This window comes from Anomaloglossus baeobatrachus, unplaced genomic scaffold (genome assembly GCF_048569485.1).
Source record: "Anomaloglossus baeobatrachus isolate aAnoBae1 unplaced genomic scaffold, aAnoBae1.hap1 Scaffold_562, whole genome shotgun sequence".
NCBI classification, from domain to species: domain Eukaryota; kingdom Metazoa; phylum Chordata; class Amphibia; order Anura; family Aromobatidae; genus Anomaloglossus; species Anomaloglossus baeobatrachus.
The window spans coordinates 1-22,846 of NW_027444923.1; the positions used below are offsets into that span (position 1 = coordinate 1).

At 49.0% G+C, this 22,846-nt stretch overlaps 8 non-coding genes and 3 pseudogenes across 8 annotated transcripts; all 11 read right to left on the bottom strand.

Annotated features, from left to right (window-relative positions):
* Positions 1 to 1,095: 1,095 nt before the first annotated feature.
* On the bottom strand, positions 1,096 to 1,286 carry LOC142284012 (U2 spliceosomal RNA). The gene has a single exon (XR_012745581.1). It is a non-coding gene; the product is annotated as a U2 spliceosomal RNA (small nuclear RNA).
* A 1,388-nt stretch (positions 1,287 to 2,674) lies between these two features.
* On the bottom strand, positions 2,675 to 2,865 carry LOC142284095 (U2 spliceosomal RNA). Its single transcript, XR_012745637.1, has one exon. It is a non-coding gene; the product is annotated as a U2 spliceosomal RNA (small nuclear RNA).
* A 1,387-nt stretch (positions 2,866 to 4,252) lies between these two features.
* Positions 4,253 to 4,443, bottom strand: LOC142284106 (U2 spliceosomal RNA). Its single transcript, XR_012745648.1, has one exon. It is a non-coding gene; the product is annotated as a U2 spliceosomal RNA (small nuclear RNA).
* Positions 4,444 to 5,829: 1,386 nt separating this feature from the next.
* Positions 5,830 to 6,020, bottom strand: LOC142284117 (U2 spliceosomal RNA). The gene has a single exon (XR_012745659.1). It is a non-coding gene; the product is annotated as a U2 spliceosomal RNA (small nuclear RNA).
* Positions 6,021 to 7,407: 1,387 nt separating this feature from the next.
* On the bottom strand, positions 7,408 to 7,598 carry LOC142284129 (U2 spliceosomal RNA). The gene has a single exon (XR_012745671.1). It is a non-coding gene; the product is annotated as a U2 spliceosomal RNA (small nuclear RNA).
* Positions 7,599 to 8,985: 1,387 nt separating this feature from the next.
* On the bottom strand, positions 8,986 to 9,193 carry LOC142284069 (U2 spliceosomal RNA; annotated as a pseudogene).
* A 2,228-nt stretch (positions 9,194 to 11,421) lies between these two features.
* On the bottom strand, positions 11,422 to 11,626 carry LOC142284067 (U2 spliceosomal RNA; annotated as a pseudogene).
* Positions 11,627 to 17,069: 5,443 nt separating this feature from the next.
* On the bottom strand, positions 17,070 to 17,159 carry LOC142284072 (U2 spliceosomal RNA; annotated as a pseudogene).
* Positions 17,160 to 18,546: 1,387 nt separating this feature from the next.
* On the bottom strand, positions 18,547 to 18,737 carry LOC142284018 (U2 spliceosomal RNA). The gene has a single exon (XR_012745587.1). It is a non-coding gene; the product is annotated as a U2 spliceosomal RNA (small nuclear RNA).
* A 1,389-nt stretch (positions 18,738 to 20,126) lies between these two features.
* Positions 20,127 to 20,317, bottom strand: LOC142284029 (U2 spliceosomal RNA). Its single transcript, XR_012745598.1, has one exon. It is a non-coding gene; the product is annotated as a U2 spliceosomal RNA (small nuclear RNA).
* A 1,387-nt stretch (positions 20,318 to 21,704) lies between these two features.
* On the bottom strand, positions 21,705 to 21,895 carry LOC142284040 (U2 spliceosomal RNA). The gene has a single exon (XR_012745609.1). It is a non-coding gene; the product is annotated as a U2 spliceosomal RNA (small nuclear RNA).
* Positions 21,896 to 22,846: the final 951 nt, after the last annotated feature.

Here is a 22,846-nt window from a genome sequence, read left to right on the forward strand (position 1 = left end):
CTTTCCGTCACTGCCACCCTTTGCCATCCTTACCCGTAGAAAGCCCTTTCATCATCCCCAAACCCTAATCTTTTCCCTTTCCTTCCCAGCCCCCAAACCCTGCCCTCTGTACCTTTCTCACCACCGCTTCCCTTCTCCTGTCATCCCCCTACCACCCGGGAAAAAAAGAGATTGCCCCCTCCTTCCACTAGCCCACCCTCCCACCCAAAGAACAACTTCTTCTGCGCAGCTTGTTTTCTAGGCAGCAGCGCTATTGTGATGTCATCGGGGGGCATTGTGACAAGCCGCCAGTGTTCCGTCTCTTCATGTTGTGCACAGTTCAAACGGAAAATACATCAACAGGCAGACTACAGAAAAGCTTACTATCAAAGGTTAGAGGGGGGCTTTCTCAGAGGGCTTTTTACAGTTTTTCTATTCCCAATTAGCCGTTTAAGTGTACTTATTGAAAGTAGTAATTCTTTCATAGGCCGCCCTTTCTTAGTATTTGACGTTCCTTATATTGCGGTATGAGGCTTCGCAGTAGGTTGCAAACATTCATCACCCATGACTGTCCCCAATTGAGCTCAGAAGCTCAATGTCTATCATGACCTCTCTTTTAGAATGTCCAAGAGCAAGCAAACTATTCCTCCAGGAGAGGGCGCCAACAGACTACTAAAGAGATCATCATTACTCAAAGAAAACCCCAAAAACCAATGCATGATAGGAATAAACAGGTAACTTTCTTTGGAGTGGAAGCGGAGAGATCGCACCAGATGCCAATTCTAGATGTTATCACACCTGTGGTCACTGCAGCAGCAGGTGAATCCACTTTGTCCAAAAGGGATCTATTCCATTCAATTGCAAATGATCTAGATAAGACAGAGAACTGCAGCACGGGGACATAGCCGAGTTGGTCAGGTTGAGTGGTGATGAGTTTGCTATTTGGATGAATAAAGAAAGTCAAAAGTGTGAAAGATAAAAAACAAAAGGAGGAAGTGTGAAAAGTGAATGGGCCAAATTGAGGTGCATATGAAGACGTATGCTTTCTTCCAATTCATTAAATCGGGCTAATATGAATCAGGTGAATTGAGTTCTGCTTTTGGAAACTGGGTTAAGAAGGGGTGCACCGTTCCTGGAGGTACTGCAATACCAGGTCAATGCGTGGAGTGGACAGAGCAAGCTCTTTTTCCATCTCCCTGTTCTAAAAATCCATTTAATATATGGTCCCCAGATAGGGGACGTATCAGATATTAAACTGATAAGAACAGATACTACACTTGATCTTAGCCAAAAGGCCGAGAAGCGATAACCAGAATTGGTTTGGGCCTCGAGTGGCACCCTGGCCTATGCCGGACACATCTTAGGGAGAGAGAGCGAGAGGGAGACAAACCCACGCCTACACAAGACATTTTGTCACCCAAGCCAACCCTTGAAAAGGCTGCTTTGCAGAGCCAAAACAAGAAGAATGGTGCGTTTTGCAGCCGCCGCCCACTGCAATGAATCTGAATAACTCCTCCTTTAGGGCGCAAGCAACTCCCCTCCCCCTTGCAGTCTTTCCAATTCACGATACAAAAAGACGGACAGGACAGGTTGCCTGACTTTCCGTCACTGCCACCCTTTGCCATCCTTACCCGTAGAAAGCCCTTTCATCATCCCCAAACCCTAATCTTTTCCCTTTCCTTCCCAGCCCCCAAACCCTGCCCTCTGTACCTTTCTCACCACCCGCTTCCCTTCTCCTGTCATCCCCCTACCACCCGGGAAAAAAAGAGATTGCCCCCTCCTTCCACTAGCCCACCCTCCCACCCAAAGAACAACTTCTTCTGCGCAGCTTGTTTTCTAGGCAGCAGCGCTATTGTGATGTCATCGGGGGGCATTGTGACAAGCCGCCAGTGTTCCGTCTCTTCATGTTGTGCACAGTTCAAACGGAAAATACATCAACAGGCAGACTACAGAAAAGCTTACTATCAAAGGTTAGAGGGGGGGCTTTCTCAGAGGGCTTTTTACAGTTTTTCTATTCCCAATTAGCCGTTTAAGTGTACTTATTGAAAGTAGTAATTCTTTCATAGGCCGCCCTTTCTTAGTATTTGACGTTCCTTATATTGCGGTATGAGGCTTCGCAGTAGGTTGCAAACATTCATCACCCATGACTGTCCCCAATTGAGCTCAGAAGCTCAATGTCTATCATGACCTCTCTTTTAGAATGTCCAAGAGCAAGCAAACTATTCCTCCAGGAGAGGGCGCCAACAGACTACTAAAGAGATCATCATTACTCAAAGAAAACCCCAAAAACCAATGCATGATAGGAATAAACAGGTAACTTTCTTTGGAGTGGAAGCGGAGAGATCGCACCAGATGCCAATTCTAGATGTTATCACACCTGTGGTCACTGCAGCAGCAGGTGAATCCACTTTGTCCAAAAGGGATCTATTCCATTCAATTGCAAATGATCTAGATAAGACAGAGAACTGCAGCACGGGGACATAGCCGAGTTGGTCAGGTTGAGTGGTGATGAGTTTGCTATTTGGATGAATAAAGAAAGTCAAAAGTGTGAAAGATAAAAAACAAAAGGAGGAAGTGTGAAAAGTGAATGGGCCAAATTGAGGTGCATATGAAGACGTATGCTTTCTTCCAATTCATTAAATCGGGCTAATATGAATCAGGTGAATTGAGTTCTGCTTTTGGAAACTGGGTTAAGAAGGGGTGCACCGTTCCTGGAGGTACTGCAATACCAGGTCAATGCGTGGAGTGGACAGAGCAAGCTCTTTTTCCATCTCCCTGTTCTAAAAATCCATTTAATATATGGTCCCCAGATAGGGGACGTATCAGATATTAAACTGATAAGAACAGATACTACACTTGATCTTAGCCAAAAGGCCGAGAAGCGATAACCAGAATTGGTTTGGGCCTCGAGTGGCACCCTGGCCTATGCCGGACACATCTTAGGGAGAGAGAGCGAGAGGGAGACAAACCCACGCCTACACAAGACATTTTGTCACCCAAGCCAACCCTTGAAAAGGCTGCTTTGCAGAGCCAAAACAAGAAGAATGGTGCGTTTTGCAGCCGCCGCCCACTGCAATGAATCTGAATAACTCCTCCTTTAGGGCGCAAGCAACTCCCCTCCCCCTTGCAGTCTTTCCAATTCACGATACAAAAAGACGGACAGGACAGGTTGCCTGACTTTCCGTCACTGCCACCCTTTGCCATCCTTACCCGTAGAAAGCCCTTTCATCATCCCCAAACCCTAATCTTTTCCCTTTCCTTCCCAGCCCCCAAACCCTGCCCTCTGTACCTTTCTCACCACCCGCTTCCCTTCTCCTGTCATCCCCCTACCACCCGGGAAAAAAAGAGATTGCCCCCTCCTTCCACTAGCCCACCCTCCCACCCAAAGAACAACTTCTTCTGCGCAGCTTGTTTTCTAGGCAGCAGCGCTATTGTGATGTCATCGGGGGGCATTGTGACAAGCCGCCAGTGTTCCGTCTCTTCATGTTGTGCACAGTTCAAACGGAAAATACATCAACAGGCAGACTACAGAAAAGCTTACTATCAAAGGTTAGAGGGGGGCTTTCTCAGAGGGCTTTTTACAGTTTTTCTATTCCCAATTAGCCGTTTAAGTGTACTTATTGAAAGTAGTAATTCTTTCATAGGCCGCCCTTTCTTAGTATTTGACGTTCCTTATATTGCGGTATGAGGCTTCGCAGTAGGTTGCAAACATTCATCACCCATGACTGTCCCCAATTGAGCTCAGAAGCTCAATGTCTATCATGACCTCTCTTTTAGAATGTCCAAGAGCAAGCAAACTATTCCTCCAGGAGAGGGCGCCAACAGACTACTAAAGAGATCATCATTACTCAAAGAAAACCCCAAAAACCAATGCATGATAGGAATAAACAGGTAACTTTCTTTGGAGTGGAAGCGGAGAGATCGCACCAGATGCCAATTCTAGATGTTATCACACCTGTGGTCACTGCAGCAGCAGGTGAATCCACTTTGTCCAAAAGGGATCTATTCCATTCAATTGCAAATGATCTAGATAAGACAGAGAACTGCAGCACGGGGACATAGCCGAGTTGGTCAGGTTGAGTGGTGATGAGTTTGCTATTTGGATGAATAAAGAAAGTCAAAAGTGTGAAAGATAAAAAACAAAAGGAGGAAGTGTGAAAAGTGAATGGGCCAAATTGAGGTGCATATGAAGACGTATGCTTTCTTCCAATTCATTAAATCGGGCTAATATGAATCAGGTGAATTGAGTTCTGCTTTTGGAAACTGGGTTAAGAAGGGGTGCACCGTTCCTGGAGGTACTGCAATACCAGGTCAATGCGTGGAGTGGACAGAGCAAGCTCTTTTTCCATCTCCCTGTTCTAAAAATCCATTTAATATATGGTCCCCAGATAGGGGACGTATCAGATATTAAACTGATAAGAACAGATACTACACTTGATCTTAGCCAAAAGGCCGAGAAGCGATAACCAGAATTGGTTTGGGCCTCGAGTGGCACCCTGGCCTATGCCGGACACATCTTAGGGAGAGAGAGCGAGAGGGAGACAAACCCACGCCTACACAAGACATTTTGTCACCCAAGCCAACCCTTGAAAAGGCTGCTTTGCAGAGCCAAAACAAGAAGAATGGTGCGTTTTGCAGCCGCCGCCCACTGCAATGAATCTGAATAACTCCTCCTTTAGGGCGCAAGCAACTCCCCTCCCCCTTGCAGTCTTTCCAATTCACGATACAAAAAGACGGACAGGACAGGTTGCCTGACTTTCCGTCACTGCCACCCTTTGCCATCCTTACCCGTAGAAAGCCCTTTCATCATCCCCAAACCCTAATCTTTTCCCTTCCTTCCCAGCCCCCAAACCCTGCCCTCTGTACCTTTCTCACCACCCGCTTCCCTTCTCCTGTCATCCCCCTACCACCCGGGAAAAAAAGAGATTGCCCCCTCCTTCCACTAGCCCACCCTCCCACCCAAAGAACAACTTCTTCTGCGCAGCTTGTTTTCTAGGCAGCAGCGCTATTGTGATGTCATCGGGGGGCATTGTGACAAGCCGCCAGTGTTCCGTCTCTTCATGTTGTGCACAGTTCAAACGGAAAATACATCAACAGGCAGACTACAGAAAAGCTTACTATCAAAGGTTAGAGGGGGGCTTTCTCAGAGGGCTTTTTACAGTTTTTCTATTCCCAATTAGCCGTTTAAGTGTACTTATTGAAAGTAGTAATTCTTTCATAGGCCGCCCTTTCTTAGTATTTGACGTTCCTTATATTGCGGTATGAGGCTTCGCAGTAGGTTGCAAACATTCATCACCCATGACTGTCCCCAATTGAGCTCAGAAGCTCAATGTCTATCATGACCTCTCTTTTAGAATGTCCAAGAGCAAGCAAACTATTCCTCCAGGAGAGGGCGCCAACAGACTACTAAAGAGATCATCATTACTCAAAGAAAACCCCAAAAACCAATGCATGATAGGAATAAACAGGTAACTTTCTTTGGAGTGGAAGCGGAGAGATCGCACCAGATGCCAATTCTAGATGTTATCACACCTGTGGTCACTGCAGCAGCAGGTGAATCCACTTTGTCCAAAAGGGATCTATTCCATTCAATTGCAAATGATCTAGATAAGACAGAGAACTGCAGCACGGGGACATAGCCGAGTTGGTCAGGTTGAGTGGTGATGAGTTTGCTATTTGGATGAATAAAGAAAGTCAAAAGTGTGAAAGATAAAAAACAAAAGGAGGAAGTGTGAAAAGTGAATGGGCCAAATTGAGGTGCATATGAAGACGTATGCTTTCTTCCAATTCATTAAATCGGGCTAATATGAATCAGGTGAATTGAGTTCTGCTTTTGGAAACTGGGTTAAGAAGGGGTGCACCGTTCCTGGAGGTACTGCAATACCAGGTCAATGCGTGGAGTGGACAGAGCAAGCTCTTTTTCCATCTCCCTGTTCTAAAAATCCATTTAATATATGGTCCCCAGATAGGGGACGTATCAGATATTAAACTGATAAGAACAGATACTACACTTGATCTTAGCCAAAAGGCCGAGAAGCGATAACCAGAATTGGTTTGGGCCTCGAGTGGCACCCTGGCCTATGCCGGACACATCTTAGGGAGAGAGAGCGAGAGGGAGACAAACCCACGCCTACACAAGACATTTTGTCACCCAAGCCAACCCTTGAAAAGGCTGCTTTGCAGAGCCAAAACAAGAAGAATGGTGCGTTTTGCAGCCGCCGCCCACTGCAATGAATCTGAATAACTCCTCCTTTAGGGCGCAAGCAACTCCCCTCCCCCTTGCAGTCTTTCCAATTCACGATACAAAAAGACGGACAGGACAGGTTGCCTGACTTTCCGTCACTGCCACCCTTTGCCATCCTTACCCGTAGAAAGCCCTTTCATCATCCCCAAACCCTAATCTTTTCCCTTTCCTTCCCAGCCCCCAAACCCTGCCCTCTGTACCTTTCTCACCACCCGCTTCCCTTCTCCTGTCATCCCCCTACCACCCGGGAAAAAAAGAGATTGCCCCCTCCTTCCACTAGCCCACCCTCCCACCCAAAGAACAACTTCTTCTGCGCAGCTTGTTTTCTAGGCAGCAGCGCTATTGTGATGTCATCGGGGGGCATTGTGACAAGCCGCCAGTGTTCCGTCTCTTCATGTTGTGCACAGTTCAAACGGAAAATACATCAACAGGCAGACTACAGAAAAGCTTACTATCAAAGGTTAGAGGGGGGCTTTCTCAGAGGGCTTTTTACAGTTTTTCTATTCCCAATTAGCCGTTTAAGTGTACTTATTGAAAGTAGTAATTCTTTCATAGGCCGCCCTTTCTTAGTATTTGACGTTCCTTATATTGCGGTATGAGGCTTCGCAGTAGGTTGCAAACATTCATCACCCATGACTGTCCCCAATTGAGCTCAGAAGCTCAATGTCTATCATGACCTCTCTTTTAGAATGTCCAAGAGCAAGCAAACTATTCCTCCAGGAGAGGGCGCCAACAGACTACTAAAGAGATCATCATTACTCAAAGAAAACCCCAAAAACCAATGCATGATAGGAATAAACAGGTAACTTTCTTTGGAGTGGAAGCGGAGAGATCGCACCAGATGCCAATTCTAGATGTTATCACACCTGTGGTCACTGCAGCAGCAGGTGAATCCACTTTGTCCAAAAGGGATCTATTCCATTCAATTGCAAATGATCTAGATAAGACAGAGAACTGCAGCACGGGGACATAGCCGAGTTGGTCAGGTTGAGTGGTGATGAGTTTGCTATTTGGATGAATAAAGAAAGTCAAAAGTGTGAAAGATAAAAAACAAAAGGAGGAAGTGTGAAAAGTGAATGGGCCAAATTGAGGTGCATATGAAGACGTATGCTTTCTTCCAATTCATTAAATCGGGCTAATATGAATCAGGTGAATTGAGTTCTGCTTTTGGAAACTGGGTTAAGAAGGGGTGCACCGTTCCTGGAGGTACTGCAATACCAGGTCAATGCGTGGAGTGGACAGAGCAAGCTCTTTTTCCATCTCCCTGTTCTAAAAATCCATTTAATATATGGTCCCCAGATAGGGGACGTATCAGATATTAAACTGATAAGAACAGATACTACACTTGATCTTAGCCAAAAGGCCGAGAAGCGATAACCAGAATTGGTTTGGGCCTCGAGTGGCACCCTGGCCTATGCCGGACACATCTTAGGGAGAGAGAGCGAGAGGGAGACAAACCCACGCCTACACAAGACATTTTGTCACCCAAGCCAACCCTTGAAAAGGCTGCTTTGCAGAGCCAAAACAAGAAGAATGGTGCGTTTTGCAGCCGCCGCCCACTGCAATGAATCTGAATAACTCCTCCTTTAGGGCGCAAGCAACTCCCCTCCCCCTTGCAGTCTTTCCAATTCACGATACAAAAAGACGGACAGGACAGGTTGCCTGACTTTCCGTCACTGCCACCCTTTGCCATCCTTACCCGTAGAAAGCCCTTTCATCATCCCCAAACCCTAATCTTTTCCCTTTCCTTCCCAGCCCCCAAACCCTGCCCTCTGTACCTTTCTCACCACCCGCTTCCCTTCTCCTGTCATCCCCCTACCACCCGGGAAAAAAAGAGATTGCCCCCTCCTTCCACTAGCCCACCCTCCCACCCAAAGAACAACTTCTTCTGCGCAGCTTGTTTTCTAGGCAGCAGCGCTATTGTGATGTCATCGGGGGGCATTGTGACAAGCCGCCAGTGTTCCGTCTCTTCATGTTGTGCACAGTTCAAACGGAAAATACATCAACAGGCAGACTACAGAAAAGCTTACTATCAAAGGTTAGAGGGGGGCTTTCTCAGAGGGCTTTTTACAGTTTTTCTATTCCCAATTAGCCGTTTAAGTGTACTTATTGAAAGTAGTAATTCTTTCATAGGCCGCCCTTTCTTAGTATTTGACGTTCCTTATATTGCGGTATGAGGCTTCGCAGTAGGTTGCAAACATTCATCACCCATGACTGTCCCCAATTGAGCTCAGAAGCTCAATGTCTATCATGACCTCTCTTTTAGAATGTCCAAGAGCAAGCAAACTATTCCTCCAGGAGAGGGCGCCAACAGACTACTAAAGAGATCATCATTACTCAAAGAAAACCCCAAAAACCAATGCATGATAGGAATAAACAGGTAACTTTCTTTGGAGTGGAAGCGGAGAGATCGCACCAGATGCCAATTCTAGATGTTATCACACCTGTGGTCACTGCAGCAGCAGGTGACTCCACTTTGTCCAAAAGGGATCTATTCCATTCAATTGCAAATGATCTAGATAAGACAGAGAACTGCAGCACGGGGACATAGCCGAGTTGGTCAGGTTGAGTGGTGATGAGTTTGCTATTTGGATGAATAAAGAAAGTCAAAAGTGTGAAAGATAAAAAACAAAAGGAGGAAGTGTGAAAAGTGAATGGGCCAAATTGAGGTGCATATGAAGACGTATGCTTTCTTCCAATTCATTAAATCGGGCTAATATGAATCAGGTGAATTGAGTTCTGCTTTTGGAAACTGGGTTAAGAAGGGGTGCACCGTTCCTGGAGGTACTGCAATACCAGGTCAATGCGTGGAGTGGACAGAGCAAGCTCTTTTTCCATCTCCCTGTTCTAAAATCCATTTAATATATGGTCCCAGATAGGGGACGTATCAGATATTAAACTGATAAGAACAGATTTTGTTTTTTTTTTTTTTTATTTAATGAAGCTTTCCAAAGCACCGCAAAAATGCATGACCGAAGTCACACCAAAAACAGTGCAAAGGCTATGGATTCGTGTGGACCCCTCCGTGAGAAGAGGATCCCCAAAAATCAACCCCGTCCCTCCGAGCCAGAAGGCCACAGCGAGGGTCAGGGATCTTCGGTGCTCCCCCAAGCCGAAGCCTGGTGAGCCTTGTTGTTGCTCCAGCGTCCACCGAGGCATCTTACCCAAGTGGACGTAGGGAGCTACTAGTCGTTGGTTTCGCAGCCGAGACTGCCCGGACCGTCAACCGGTGTTGGTTTCTCAGCCCAAGGCTAACCGGACCTCCAACCGGGTGTTGGTTTCTCAGCCCAAGGCTGACCGGACCTCCAACCGGGTGTTGGTTTCTCAGCCCAAGGCTAACCGGACCTCCAACCGGGTGTTGTTTCTCAGCCAAAGCTGACCCGGACCTCCAACCGGGTGTTGGTTTCTCAGCCCAAATCTGACCGGACCTCCCGACCGGGATTATAAAAATTTCCCTTCTTAGCCAGAAGGCCGGGATAGGGCAATATGCTTGGAAAGTATGAATAGGCAAGGCGCGGCGTGCGACAGAGTCTGAGGCTTACCAGGGTCCCAACCTAGCAAGTTCAGACTCCCTCCAGGGTGTCCATTCCTGGGGCACATTGCACCATAACCCCCCACACTTACTCAGTCTAATAGCCTCGATCCTGGTAGGGCCATGGTTTCCTCTAGATGGATATACTATCCTCCCAAGTCTAACAAGCGCAACCTTCCAGTGTGCCATTGCATCATTGTACTAAGGTGGCCGGAGCCTTAAACCACCTTTTCGAACGATACCTACCCCTTGATCTTAGCCAAAAGGCCGAGAAGCGATAACCAGATTGGTTTGGGCCTCGAGTGGCACCCTGGCCTATGCCGGACACATCTTAGGGAGAGAGAGCGAGAGGGAGACAAACCCACGCCTACACAAGACATTTTGTCACCCAAGCCAACCCTTGAAAAGGCTGCTTTGCAGAGCCCAAAACAAGAAGAATGGTGCGTTTTGCAGCCGCCGCCCACTGCAATGAATCTGAATAACTCCTCCTTTAGGGCGCAAGCAACTCCCTCCCCCTTGCAGTCTTTCCAATTCACGATACAAAAAGACGGACAGGACAGGTTGCCTGACTTTCCGTCACTGCCACCCTTTGCCATCCTTACCCGTAGAAAGCCCCTTTCATCATCCCCAAACCCTAATCTTTTCCCCTTTCCTTCCAGCCCCCAAACCCTGCCCCTCTGTACCTTTCTCACCACCCGCTTCCCTTCTCCTGTCATCCCCTACCACCGCGGAAAAAAAGAGATTGCCCCCTCCTTCCACTAGCCCACCCTCCCACCCAAAGAACAACTTCTTCTGCGCAGCTTGTTTTCTAGGCAGCAGCGCTATTGTGATGTCATCGGGGGCATTGTGACAAGCCGCCAGTGTTCCGTCTCTTCATGTTGTGCACAGTTCAAACGGAAAATACATCAACAGGCAGACTACAGAAAAGCTTACTATCAAAGGTTAGAGGGGGCTTTTCTCAGAGGGCTTTTTACAGTTTTTCTATTCCCAATTAGCCGTTTAAGTGTACTTATTGAAAGTAGTAATTCTTTCATAGGCCGCCCTTTCTTAGTATTTGACGTTTCCTTATATTGCGGTATGAGGCTTCGCAGTAGGTTGCAAACATTCATCACCCATGACTGTCCCCAATTGAGCTCAGAAGCTCAATGTCTATCATGACCTCTCTTTTAGAATGTCCAAGAGCAAGCAAACTATTCCTCCAGGAGAGGGCGCCAACAGACTACTAAAGAGATCATCATTACTCAAAGAAAACCCCAAAAACCAATGCATGATAGGAATAAACAGGTAACTTTCTTTGGAGTGGAAGCGGAGAGATCGCACCAGATGCCAATTCTAGATGTTATCACACCTGTGGTCACTGCAGCAGCAGGTGAATCCACTTTGTCCAAAAGGGATCTATTCCATTCAATTGCAAATGATCTAGATAAGACAGAGAACTGCAGCACGGGGACATAGCCGAGTTGGTCAGGTTGAGTGGTGATGAGTTTGCTATTTGGATGAATAAAGAAAGTCAAAAGTGTGAAAGATAAAAAACAAAAGGAGGAAGTGTGAAAAGTGAATGGGCCAAATTGAGGTGCATATGAAGACGTATGCTTTCTTCCAATTCATTAAATCGGGCTAATATGAATCAGGTGAATTGAGTTCTGCTTTTGGAAACTGGGTTAAGAAGGGGTGCACCGTTCCTGGAGGTACTGCAATACCAGGTCAATGCGTGGAGTGGACAGAGCAAGCTCTTTTTCCATCTCCCTGTTCTAAAAATCCATTTAATATATGGTCCCCAGATAGGGGACGTATCAGATATTAAACTGATAAGAACAGATTTTTTGATTTAACAGCATCTTTATTATCCTGCACTACTCACAAATAGGTAACAAACCGTGTACAGTGCCGCAGCCCCGTACACACAGAAATATACAATCCTTCTTACATAGCCATAGAGTACGACGCACTAAACTATACATCACGCTCCTATGCTTATCCATAACACTCAAGCTGAAAGAAAAAGTTAGACAATAAATAACGACGAACCGGCGATTGGGGGATGGGGGTAGGGGAAAAGGGGGATAGGGTGGGGAAATCACAGGCCCGAAGCTTTATTGAAAGACGCACATAACGGGAAAAGGAGGGAGGGGGCATGGAAGAGGTCTAAACCTCCTCCTCGGCGCTGTCGTCCGGACTGTCCATGATGGAATAGTCTCTGAGCAGGCTGTGGATCAGCCTGCGGCAATCCTGGATAGACATCCTCTCCCTCTTCAAGATGAGCCGGTTCCTGGCGACCCAAATAGCGTCCTTAAAGCAGTTCATAAGGCGCCAAGCCTCCTGGATGGCTCCAACGGTGTGAGTCCCAGGGAAGAGTCCATAAAGTACGGAATGGTACGATAGGCTCCCTCTGGGGACGGAGTTCCTCAGGTCATCCTCCAGGGCAACCAACAGGCGCTGTGCGAAACGGCAGTCCCAAAAGGCATGCAGCGATGTTTCCTCCACGAAGGGGCACCTTGGGCAGTACCGGGTTTTGCACAGGTTCCGGGCATGCATGAATGACCGGACGGGCAGTCCGCCCTGTATCGCCATCCATGACAAGTCCTTGTGCCCGTTGGTCAATCCAGCCGATGACACGTTTGTCCAAACAGTCTCCAGTGTGTCGTGATGAAGTCCTGGAATGTTCTCCATTTCGTCCTTGGCTCTGATGAGTTTGTGGATAGTCTTTGGCTTCCACAAATCAGGCTTGAGTCCCTCCAGTTGGTGTTCCCTCACAAACCGAACCACGTCTCCGTAGAACCATGGCGCCGTCCAGTTGTAGGGGAAGGAGCTGTCCCACTTGTCCCAGCCTAACCGTCTCCAAAGGGGGAGCAGGAAGAAGCGAGACATGGACCCACCCGCGGAACCTCTCTTGACTCGCAGAGTTCGGCGAACGCAGTCACATACGAAGGAGGATCGCAGGAGGGTGGGGATATCGGGTACGCCCTTCCCACCCTTGCGAGGATCCTTGTACATGATGCTCCGCTTTACTCTGTCCATCTTGGATCCCCAGACAAAACGAAACACCGTCCTGGTAATGGCCCTGCACACGGTGGCAAGGGGGGGCCAGGCCTGGGCCGTGTACTGCAGCACGGGCAGTACCTCGTTACGCAGGACCAGTGCTTTGCCCTCACAGGTGAGGCGTCTGAGGCTCCACAGACCGATCCGTTGGGTGATCTTGGTCAAGCGTTCCTCCCAGGACTTGAGGGCTGCTCCTTCCTTCCCGAACCAGACTCCAAGAACCTTGATGAAATCCGGCTGGATGCTGAAAGGGAAGGGGGCGGAAGAGGCCGGCTGCCAGTCCCCGAAGAGCATGGCTTCCGACTTCCCGCAGTTGACTTTGGCTCCCGAAGCCCGTCCGAAGGTCTCACAGGTCTGGACGAGGGTGTCGACTGAGCGCCGGTCCGCGCAGAAGACGGTCACGTCGTCCATGTAGAGCGAGCACTTGACCTCGAAGCGTTCTGGTCCTGGTGCGGTGATCCCTCTGATCTCTCCATTCCGCCGGATAGCCTCTGCAAAGAGTTCTATAACACAAACAAAAAGAAGAGGTGACAGAGGACAGCCTTGTCTGACCCCTGAGAGGACCGGGAAGGGGTCAGTCTTCCAGCCGTTTACCAACACCGAGCTGTGAATATCAAAATACATTAGTTGGACATACAAACAAAACATGTTACCCAAACCTAACCTGTGCAGAGCTTTGCCCAGGAACTCATGGGAAACACGGTCGAAGGCCTTTTCCTGATCCAACGAGATCAGGGCTGCGTGCACCCGGCGGGCTTTGATGTACTCGACCGTGTCCCGCATGAGAGCCAGGCTGTCTGCGATGCGACGTCCGGGGATGCCGCAGGTCTGATCCGGGTGGATGATCCGTCCGATAACCGTCTTCAGTCTCGTTGCCATCGTCTTGGCCAGGATCTTGTAGTCGACATTCAGAAGGGTGATGGGACGCCAATTCTTCAGGTCGCACCTCTCTCCTTTACGCTTGTACAGGATCGTGACCATTCCTTCCCTCAGAGATGGAGGCATTCTGCCCTCCACCACCATCTCCTCATACAGCCCTAACAGGTCCGGACAGATTAGGTCTCCCAGCGCTACATAGAGCTCTGCTGGGAGGCCGTCACTGCCCGGTGTCCTGCCAGAACTAAAGGATTTGGCGGCCGAGAGCAGCTCGTCCACCGTCAGAGGAACGTCCATGGCCGCCGCGTCTGCAGGGTCAAGATGGTTAGTGATACCTGACAGGAACTTATCGGCGGCCTCGGGGTCAGTAGTCTTGCGGGCGTAGAGTTCGCTGTAGAAGTCGCTGACGACCTTCATCACATTCTCTTTCCCGCGTCGCATGCTTCCACTCTCGTCTCGTAGTTCATTCATGGGCGTGTGACCGGCGTGGAGTTTCCTGAAAAAGAACGAGTTACATTTCTCACCCTTCTCCAGGTTCTCCACTTTGGAACGGAAGACAATTCGCTCGGACTCCTCCTCGAAGTGCCTTTTCAGGCTCCTCTTAGTCTCCTCCAGCTCCTCTCTCACGTCCCAGCCGCATCGAAGAAGGTCCTGCAGGGAACGCAGCTCACGCTGGAGTCTCCTGAAGTCCCTCCTCTTCAGACACGCCTGTTGTTGACTCTTTGCCTGAAAGAAGAAACGGAACTCGAGTTTAACGTATTCCCACCAGTCAGAAACAGACTGGAAGCCCGCCTTGTAGGCCCGCCACGTGGAGTAGGCAGCTCTAAGCTCCTCCAGAATCTCACCCTTTTCCAGCAGAGAGCAGTTCAGCTTCCAGGAGCCCGGGCCAATGGGGAAGCCATGGCCCAGCACACCTTGAAAGTGAATGGCTCTGTGGTCAGAGAAGAAGCAGGGGACCATCGAGTGCCCACTCCGCCCAACCGCCCGAGAGGTAAACACAAAGTCAATCCTGGAACGCAGCGAGCCATCGGATCGGCACCATGAATAGTTCACAGATCCGTGTCCGATGGAGCCAACAACGTCCACAAGAGAGGCTTCGGTCACCATCTCAATGAGCAGTTTGGATGTGACGTCCAACTTGGCAGCCGTTCCAGAACTGCGTCCATCCTCCTCAATCGGGCAGTTGAAATCCCCGGCCATCACTACCGTCCTGGCGGTAGCGAGCTGAGGGCGCAGGGCTTGGAGGAGCTCCAGTCGATCGCTCTTCACAGGAGAAGCATACACATTGATGAACCTGACAGGTTCTCCCGCCCAGGTGCCATCCACGAGCAGTAACCTGCCGCAGACGATTTCCTGAACAGAGTCCAATGTGAAGGCGCTTCCCCTGATCAGCACGGCGACCCCCGCGGACCTACAGTCGCCCCCGCCAGACCAGTAGGATGGGCCATGGGTCCACTCCCTGGCCAGATGGTTGAAGGACCTAGAGGAGGGAAGGGAGCATTCCTGCAGGAAAAATACATCACTAGACTGAGTGTTAAGGAACGCAAAAATTGTCTGACGTCGGAACTTGTCTCTGATGCTCCTAACATTAATGGAAAAGATGTTAATGTTAGCAGTCATTGGAGGAAAGAGAAAGTTAGAGCAGGCGGTGTGCCTTAGTTACCACTCCGGTCGGGCGGTTCTTCCTCTTTGGCACCTGCTGGTAAGGGTATCTCCAGCAGACCCTCTTCTTCTAGCTGATCGAGCAGGGATGGTGCCTCAGTGGCTTCCGACTCCTCCATTTCTTCTTCGGCCACAAGGGACTCCACCATCTGCTCCAACACGTCCGGTTCTGGGAGGAGGCCATCCTCCTCTTCCTGGGGTGGATTGAGGTCCACAATGAACAGCTTGGAAGGTTCTGCGACAGGACTATCTTCCACCTTCCTTTTCCTTTGGCCTGTACCTGAGGAGACAAGAGCTGGAAAATCCTCCTCGGTGAAAAGTGCAAGAGTGCTGAGGCCCTCTGCTCTCATGGTCTGGGGAGGGAGAGTGGGCTTTGGGGGGGGGGTGAGGAGACCAACTGAGGAGTAGGGGAATGAGGTGGAGGTAGTGGAATCCTCAGTAGGGTTGGCCGGGGGGGGAGGGGTTTGGACAGGGGTGACAGGGGGGGGGACCAGGGAGGGGGCAACAGTTTTCTTACCCTTCTTTTTCCTGGACTCCGTGGCTGCTGGGGCATCGGCTGGAGCCACGGTCGCCGGGTTCTTGGCCGCCTTGTCCTTGGCCTCTGTGGCCTTGGTCGTAGCTGCCTTGGTCGACGAAGCTGTGACTACCCGATACTGGGTCGCCTCGGCAACCCTTGCCCAGGATTTCTCCCGCTGTGGGCAGTCCTTGTAAAGGTGGTCCACCTGTCCACATAGGTTGCAAGTCTTCTTCTTTGGGCAGTCCTTGGAGCTGTGTCCCGTCACCCGGCAAACCCTGCAGGCGTCCTCCTTGCAGGTCTTCATCGAATGCCCTTTCCCGCCACATTTCCTGCAGTTGTGTGGCATGTCCGGGTAGTAGATGAGACCAAAGGAGTTTCCCAGAGAGAATGTCGGGGGCAGGTGCTGGAGACCATCCTCGGATGCTGGTTCCCTGTAGAGTCGAACGGTTACTGACCACTTACCCGTCCAGAATCCGTTGCCGTTAAGGATGTGGGATGGCTCCCTCACCACTGTGCAGAGACGTCCCAGGAACGTGGAGATGTCTCTTCCTGGGGTGTGCGGGTTCCGCATGGAGACCGTGATCCTCTTTTCATCCCTCTGTATAGGACAGGATCCTAAAAAAGAATGAAAAGGGGAGTCCGGCATCGCTGCGTTCATCGCCTCCCAGTATCTCCTGCAGGCATTCACCGTGGCAAAGGTTACCAGAAAAATGCCAGTCATGAAGGTCTGGACACTCAGGGTTTCCGCCCTGGAGAAGCCCTGATCCAGAATCATCTTCTTGCAGAACACGTCGCTGGACATGTCCGGCAACCTACCATCCACCGCCTTTAGCTTCAGGGCGACCGTCTGCCGCATCCAAGGCTCCAGGGTTGGAGCCTTTTCAGGCAGCGTCCGGGCTCCCTCCGGCTGGCTGGCGTCGGAGGTAGGGGCCTCTTGGGCCGAAGAAGCCTCTGGATGAGCCTTCCTGGAGGTCCCTGGGTCCTGAGCCTTCTTGGCTGCCTTCTCTGGCTTGCTTGCCATGGCTGGTTCCTGCTTGAGTTCCCGGAGCTGGATCTTGGATTCTTCTCCGGGTGTCTTCTCCCGCTGTGTTCCTCCTCGAAGTTCCTCTGGTCTCCCCAAGTCTTCTCCGAGGCTTCGTCTTCTTGCTTCTTTCTGCCAAGCTCTTCTTCCGTCCGATCTCCCTCTTCCGGTCTCGGCTGGGCTTCGGAGCTCGTCTCCCTGATCGTATCTCGTCAAGTGTAGCTAGCTCAGTTTGTTCTGATAAGAACAGATACTACACTTGATCTTAGCCAAAAGGCCGAGAAGCGATAACCAGAATTGGTTTGGGCCTCGAGTGGCACCCTGGCCTATGCCGGACACATCTTAGGGAGAGAGAGCGAGAGGGAGACAAACCCACGCCTACACAAGACATTTTGTCACCCAAGCCAACCCTTGAAAAGGCTGCTTTGCAGAGCCAAAACAAGAAGAATGGTGCGTTTTGCAGCCGCCGCCCACTGCAATGAATCTGAATAACTCCTCCTTTAGGGCGCAAGCAACTCCCCTCCCCCTTGCAGTCTTTCCAATTCACGATACAAAAAGACGGACAGGACAGGTTGCCTGACTTTCCGTCACTGCCACCCTTTGCCATCCTTACCCGTAGAAAGCCCTTTCATCATCCCCAAACCCTAATCTTTTCCCTTTCCTTCCCAGCCCCCAAACCCTGCCCTCTGTACCTTTCTCACCACCCGCTTCCCTTCTCCTGTCATCCCCCTACCACCCGGGAAAAAAAGAGATTGCCCCCTCCTTCCACTAGCCCACCCTCCCACCCAAAGAACAACTTCTTCTGCGCAGCTTGTTTTCTAGGCAGCAGCGCTATTGTGATGTCATCGGGGGGCATTGTGACAAGCCGCCAGTGTTCCGTCTCTTCATGTTGTGCACAGTTCAAACGGAAAATACATCAACAGGCAGACTACAGAAAAGCTTACTATCAAAGGTTAGAGGGGGGCTTTCTCAGAGGGCTTTTTACAGTTTTTCTATTCCCAATTAGCCGTTTAAGTGTACTTATTGAAAGTAGTAATTCTTTCATAGGCCGCCCTTTCTTAGTATTTGACGTTCCTTATATTGCGGTATGAGGCTTCGCAGTAGGTTGCAAACATTCATCACCCATGACTGTCCCCAATTGAGCTCAGAAGCTCAATGTCTATCATGACCTCTCTTTTAGAATGTCCAAGAGCAAGCAAACTATTCCTCCAGGAGAGGGCGCCAACAGACTACTAAAGAGATCATCATTACTCAAAGAAAACCCCAAAAACCAATGCATGATAGGAATAAACAGGTAACTTTCTTTGGAGTGGAAGCGGAGAGATCGCACCAGATGCCAATTCTAGATGTTATCACACCTGTGGTCACTGCAGCAGCAGGTGAATCCACTTTGTCCAAAAGGGATCTATTCCATTCAATTGCAAATGATCTAGATAAGACAGAGAACTGCAGCACGGGGACATAGCCGAGTTGGTCAGGTTGAGTGGTGATGAGTTTGCTATTTGGATGAATAAAGAAAGTCAAAAGTGTGAAAGATAAAAAACAAAAGGAGGAAGTGTGAAAAGTGAATGGGCCAAATTGAGGTGCATATGAAGACGTATGCTTTCTTCCAATTCATTAAATCGGGCTAATATGAATCAGGTGAATTGAGTTCTGCTTTTGGAAACTGGGTTAAGAAGGGGTGCACCGTTCCTGGAGGTACTGCAATACCAGGTCAATGCGTGGAGTGGACAGAGCAAGCTCTTTTTCCATCTCCCTGTTCTAAAAATCCATTTAATATATGGTCCCCAGATAGGGGACGTATCAGATATTAAACTGATAAGAACAGATACTACACTTGATCTTAGCCAAAAGGCCGAGAAGCGATAACCAGAATTGGTTTGGGCCTCGAGTGGCACCCTGGCCTATGCCGGACACATCTTAGGGAGAGAGAGCGAGAGGGAGACAAACCCACGCCTACACAAGACATTTTGTCACCCAAGCCAACCCTTGAAAAGGCTGCTTTGCAGAGCCAAAACAAGAAGAATGGTGCGTTTTGCAGCCGCCGCCGCCCACTGCAATGAATCTGAATAACTCCTCCTTTAGGGCGCAAGCAACTCCCCTCCCCCTTGCAGTCTTTCCAATTCACGATACAAAAAGACGGACAGGACAGGTTGCCTGACTTTCCGTCACTGCCACCCTTTGCCATCCTTACCCGTAGAAAGCCCTTTCATCATCCCCAAACCCTAATCTTTTCCCTTTCCTTCCCAGCCCCCAAACCCTGCCCTCTGTACCTTTCTCACCACCCGCTTCCCTTCTCCTGTCATCCCCCTACCACCCGGGAAAAAAAGAGATTGCCCCCTCCTTCCACTAGCCCACCCTCCCACCCAAAGAACAACTTCTTCTGCGCAGCTTGTTTTCTAGGCAGCAGCGCTATTGTGATGTCATCGGGGGGCATTGTGACAAGCCGCCAGTGTTCCGTCTCTTCATGTTGTGCACAGTTCAAACGGAAAATACATCAACAGGCAGACTACAGAAAAGCTTACTATCAAAGGTTAGAGGGGGGCTTTCTCAGAGGGCTTTTTACAGTTTTTCTATTCCCAATTAGCCGTTTAAGTGTACTTATTGAAAGTAGTAATTCTTTCATAGGCCGCCCTTTCTTAGTATTTGACGTTCCTTATATTGCGGTATGAGGCTTCGCAGTAGGTTGCAAACATTCATCACCCATGACTGTCCCCAATTGAGCTCAGAAGCTCAATGTCTATCATGACCTCTCTTTTAGAATGTCCAAGAGCAAGCAAACTATTCCTCCAGGAGAGGGCGCCAACAGACTACTAAAGAGATCATCATTACTCAAAGAAAACCCCAAAAACCAATGCATGATAGGAATAAACAGGTAACTTTCTTTGGAGTGGAAGCGGAGAGATCGCACCAGATGCCAATTCTAGATGTTATCACACCTGTGGTCACTGCAGCAGCAGGTAATCCACTTTGTCCAAAAGGGATCTATTCCATTCAATTGCAAATGATCTAGATAAGACAGAGAACTGCAGCACGGGGACATAGCCGAGTTGGTCAGGTTGAGTGGTGATGAGTTTGCTATTTGGATGAATAAAGAAAGTCAAAAGTGTGAAAGATAAAAAACAAAAGGAGGAAGTGTGAAAAGTGAATGGGCCAAATTGAGGTGCATATGAAGACGTATGCTTTCTTCCAATTCATTAAATCGGGCTAATATGAATCAGGTGAATTGAGTTCTGCTTTTGGAAACTGGGTTAAGAAGGGGTGCACCGTTCCTGGAGGTACTGCAATACCAGGTCAATGCGTGGAGTGGACAGAGCAAGCTCTTTTTCCATCTCCCTGTTCTAAAAATCCATTTAATATATGGTCCCCAGATAGGGGACGTATCAGATATTAAACTGATAAGAACAGATACTACACTTGATCTTAGCCAAAAGGCCGAGAAGCGATAACCAGAATTGGTTTGGGCCTCGAGTGGCACCCTGGCCTATGCCGGACACATCTTAGGGAGAGAGAGCGAGAGGGAGACAAACCCACGCCTACACAAGACATTTTGTCACCCAAGCCAACCCTTGAAAAGGCTGCTTTGCAGAGCCAAAACAAGAAGAATGGTGCGTTTTGCAGCCGCCGCCCACTGCAATGAATCTGAATAACTCCTCCTTTAGGGCGCAAGCAACTCCCCTCCCCCTTGCAGTCTTTCCAATTCACGATACAAAAAGACGGACAGGACAGGTTGCCTGACTTTCCGTCACTGCCACCCTTTGCCATCCTTACCCGTAGAAAGCCCTTTCATCATCCCCAAACCCTAATCTTTTCCCTTTCCTTCCCAGCCCCCAAACCCTGCCCTCTGTACCTTTCTCACCACCCGCTTCCCTTCTCCTGTCATCCCCCTACCACCCGGGAAAAAAAGAGATTGCCCCCTCCTTCCACTAGCCCACCCTCCCACCCAAAGAACAACTTCTTCTGCGCAGCTTGTTTTCTAGGCAGCAGCGCTATTGTGATGTCATCGGGGGGCATTGTGACAAGCCGCCAGTGTTCCGTCTCTTCATGTTGTGCACAGTTCAAACGGAAAATACATCAACAGGCAGACTACAGAAAAGCTTACTATCAAAGGTTAGAGGGGGGCTTTCAGAGGGCTTTTTACAGTTTTTCTATTCCCAATTAGCCGTTTAAGTGTACTTATTGAAAGTAGTAATTCTTTCATAGGCCGCCCTTTCTTAGTATTTGACGTTCCTTATATTGCGGTATGAGGCTTCGCAGTAGGTTGCAAACATTCATCACCCATGACTGTCCCCAATTGAGCTCAGAAGCTCAATGTCTATCATGACCTCTCTTTTAGAATGTCCAAGAGCAAGCAAACTATTCCTCCAGGAGAGGGCGCCAACAGACTACTAAAGAGATCATCATTACTCAAAGAAAACCCCAAAAACCAATGCATGATAGGAATAAACAGGTAACTTTCTTTGGAGTGTGGAAGCGGAGAGATCGCACCAGATGCCAATTCTAGATGTTATCACACCTGTGGTCACTGCAGCAGCAGGTGAATCCACTTTGTCCAAAAGGGATCTATTCCATTCAATTGCAAATGATCTAGATAAGACAGAGAACTGCAGCACGGGGACATAGCCGAGTTGGTCAGGTTGAGTGGTGATGAGTTTGCTATTTGGATGAATAAAGAAAGTCAAAAGTGTGAAAGATAAAAAACAAAAGGAGGAAGTGTGAAAAGTGAATGGGCCAAATTGAGGTGCATATGAAGACGTATGCTTTCTTCCAATTCATTAAATCGGGCTAATATGAATCAGGTGAATTGAGTTCTGCTTTTGGAAACTGGGTTAAGAAGGGGTGCACCGTTCCTGGAGGTACTGCAATACCAGGTCAATGCGTGGAGTGGACAGAGCAAGCTCTTTTTCCATCTCCCTGTTCTAAAAATCCATTTAATATATGGTCCCCAGATAGGGGACGTATCAGATATTAAACTGATAAGAACAGATACTACACTTGATCTTAGCCAAAAGGCCGAGAAGCGATAACCAGAATTGGTTTGGGCCTCGAGTGGCACCCTGGCCTATGCCGGACACATCTTAGGGAGAGAGAGCGAGAGGGAGACAAACCCACGCCTACACAAGACATTTTGTCACCCAAGCCAACCCTTGAAAAGGCTGCTTTGCAGAGCCAAAACAAGAAGAATGGTGCGTTTTGCAGCCGCCGCCCACTGCAATGAATCTGAATAACTCCTCCTTTAGGGCGCAAGCAACTCCCCTCCCCCTTGCAGTCTTTCCAATTCACGATACAAAAAGACGGACAGGACAGGTTGCCTGACTTTCCGTCACTGCCACCCTTTGCCATCCTTACCCGTAGAAAGCCCTTTCATCATCCCCAAACCCTAATCTTTTCCCTTTCCTTCCCAGCCCCCAAACCCTGCCCTCTGTACCTTTCTCACCACCCGCTTCCCTTCTCCTGTCATCCCCCTACCACCCGGGAAAAAAAGAGATTGCCCCCTCCTTCCACTAGCCCACCCTCCCACCCAAAGAACAACTTCTTCTGCGCAGCTTGTTTTCTAGGCAGCAGCGCTATTGTGATGTCATCGGGGGGCATTGTGACAAGCCGCCAGTGTTCCGTCTCTTCATGTTGTGCACAGTTCAAACGGAAAATACATCAACAGGCAGACTACAGAAAAGCTTACTATCAAAGGTTAGAGGGGGGCTTTCTCAGAGGGCTTTTTACAGTTTTTCTATTCCCAATTAGCCGTTTAAGTGTACTTATTGAAAGTAGTAATTCTTTCATAGGCCGCCCTTTCTTAGTATTTGACGTTCCTTATATTGCGGTATGAGGCTTCGCAGTAGGTTGCAAACATTCATCACCCATGACTGTCCCCAATTGAGCTCAGAAGCTCAATGTCTATCATGACCTCTCTTTTAGAATGTCCAAGAGCAAGCAAACTATTCCTCCAGGAGAGGGCGCCAACAGACTACTAAAGAG